This window comes from Otolemur garnettii, unplaced genomic scaffold (genome assembly GCF_000181295.1).
Source record: "Otolemur garnettii isolate 467f Iridium unplaced genomic scaffold, OtoGar3 scaffold00025, whole genome shotgun sequence".
Lineage (NCBI taxonomy): Eukaryota > Metazoa > Chordata > Mammalia > Primates > Galagidae > Otolemur > Otolemur garnettii.
In genome coordinates this window covers 20,755,338-20,757,771 of record NW_003852420.1, presented here as the reverse complement: position 1 = coordinate 20,757,771, position 2,434 = coordinate 20,755,338, and the positions used below count along the sequence as shown (strand labels likewise).

At 35.6% G+C, this 2,434-nt stretch overlaps 1 protein-coding gene across 2 annotated transcripts in view; it reads left to right on the top strand.

The window, feature by feature from the left end:
- LOC100951974 (protein argonaute-3) overlaps positions 1-2,434 on the top strand; it is a 132,271-nt gene that overhangs the window by 29,015 nt on the left and 100,822 nt on the right. The window contains exon 2 of one of the 2 annotated variants that reach the window (XM_023512144.1): positions 946-1,061. The exons of the other annotated variant lie outside the window; for it this stretch is intronic. The gene's annotated coding sequence lies outside the window, so the exon portion shown is untranslated. The remainder of the gene's footprint in view (positions 1-945; positions 1,062-2,434) is intronic. 2 annotated transcript variants of the gene reach the window in all.

Sequence of the window (2,434 nt, the reverse complement as noted above, 5' to 3'; positions counted from 1 at the left end):
GTAGAGTGCCATGGCGTCACAGATCACAGCAGTCTCAAACTCCTGGGCTTAAGCAATTCTCTTGTCTCAGCCTCCCAAGTAGCTGGGACTACAGGCATCCCCCACAATACCCGGCTATTTTTGTTGCAGTTGTCACATTGTTGCTTAGCTGGCCCAGGCCAGGTTTGAACCCACCACCTTCAGTACATGTGGCCAGCACCATAACCACTGTGCTACGGGTACTGAGCCACTGGATATTGTTTTTGAAGTGGCAATAAAAAATAAATAAAAGAGTTCATACCCATGTGAAACTTACAGTTTGGTGAGAAAAAAAGAATTCACTTGTGAAATTACTACAGATAGTTAACAGTAAAATGCTCTGGTGTACTGTGGATTTTATATTACAAAGTATTATAAATTTAAAGTACAGTCTCTCTTCTAGTCTGCATAACTTAAACTTTATCTTGATAAAAAAAGTATTCATTGGCTAACTTCTCTGATTTTTACCACAGAGTAAATGAAGATAAATTAAAGGTTGGGAGGAGACAAGGAGAAACTCCCAACTGTTGTAGTTGTGTTTTATAAACCTCTGGATGATTTTACATTTTATGATATACTTTAGCAATCTTAAATTCTTTCTGCATGTGCTGTAATGACATATGTATTATAGCTGTAGATACTACGTTAATAATGTAAATGGGCTTTGAGGCAAAATATTCTCATGTCATCTTCTATAGTCTAGAATAGTATTTCCCTTTTTACCTTTTGGGAGTGCAAAATTAAGAGGTACCAAAAAGTGAGATGAAGGTGGATATCTATGAGATAATTGTTATAGTAACAATTAACAGAAAAAATAATTTCTTCTCTTTTTTACATTACACTTTCACTTTTCTACCATTTTTCTGCTGTTTGAATCAAGTGGTAAAATGGTACTTACTGAAACTACTATTAAATTTTACTTTACAGTCTGTGCACCAGAGCATGATGGAGTCAAAAGACTTGGTACCAGAATGTAGGAAGTGATGGTTGAAGTAAGAGTGGTAAGGTAGACTGTAGCCCTTTAGAAGACCTAACGTACTCAGGTAGGTTCTGTTTTTGGAGTAAATTTACCAGCTATTCTTAAGGATTTTAAAATTCCAACTTGAAGTTCTAAAAAAATACATCATATAATTCTGCAGGAATTGTTCCCTCCTATAATAGTGAAAGGAAGCCACTAAAGATTGGGCAGAAGTTTTTGGCAAGGTGCAGTGGCTTGTGCCTTAAATCCTAGCACTCTTGAGAGGCTGATGTGAGAGGATTGCTTGAGGCCAGGCTTTTGAGACCAGCCTGAGCAAGAGCAAGACACCGTCTCTGCAAAAAATAGAAAAAATTATGCAAGTATGGTGATGTGCATCTGTAGTTCCAGGTACTCAGGAGGCTAAGGCAGGAGTTTGAGGTTGCTGTGAGCTATGAGGCCACTGCATTGTAGCCTAGGCAGCAGAGCAAGACTGTCTCAAAAAAAAAGGAAAAAAAACAAAGGTTGCTTAGCAGTTCTTATCCTTGTTTACTCAGATTTTCTTTCCCAAATTACTTTCTTAAGTACTGTTTATAAGTTAAAATATTTTATGTATTTTGGTTATTGTAGTTTTACTTCTTATTGTGAGCTAAGAAACTAGCTTAAAAATGCACTTAAATATTTTGCTAAAAGTACTACATTTGAGTAAAAGATAAAAAGATTCCACTCCCACCCCTGTTGTTATAATAAAAGACCTAATCTCCATAAACTACAATCTAGTGAAAACTCAGTTAACTGTTTCTGTTAATTACTACAATTTATTTTTTGTATTAATTTACTATATTTGATACTGACACATTGTAGTGTATTTGTTTATTGGAAAACTTCCTTATAATTCTTGATATATTTTTATTTGTGAGATGATTGTACTTAAATTTTTATATAAAAACAGTGACACATATATTTGCTTTTTCTTTGTAAATTATGTACAGGTTAATATTTCATTTGGTCCTTGAAACTACAGTGTGTCCCAAATGTCACCCATAAAGCTCCATACATAGAGAAAATGGGAAATTGTTTCCTCTATGTAGGGGTGACATTTGGGATACCTTGTATTATCTCACATATTTTAAACTATATTTTTATTTGAATATATTCATGGGATACATGTACATTTTTCTATACTGATACATTGTATTATAGTAAAATCAGAACCTTCTCTAGAACAATGCACATTATACCCTCCCAGGAACCTCCTATCATCCACTTCTGTCTCATCTCCTAACCTTTCTAAGTCCCCATTTCTGTCATTTTAAAAAACTAAAGTTGGGCTTGGTGCCTATAGCTCAGCTGGCAAGGGCGCTAGCCACATACACCAGAGCTGGTGGGTTCAAATCCAGCCTGGGCCAGCTAAACAACAATGACAACTATAGCCAAAAAATAGCTGCACGTTGTGGCGGC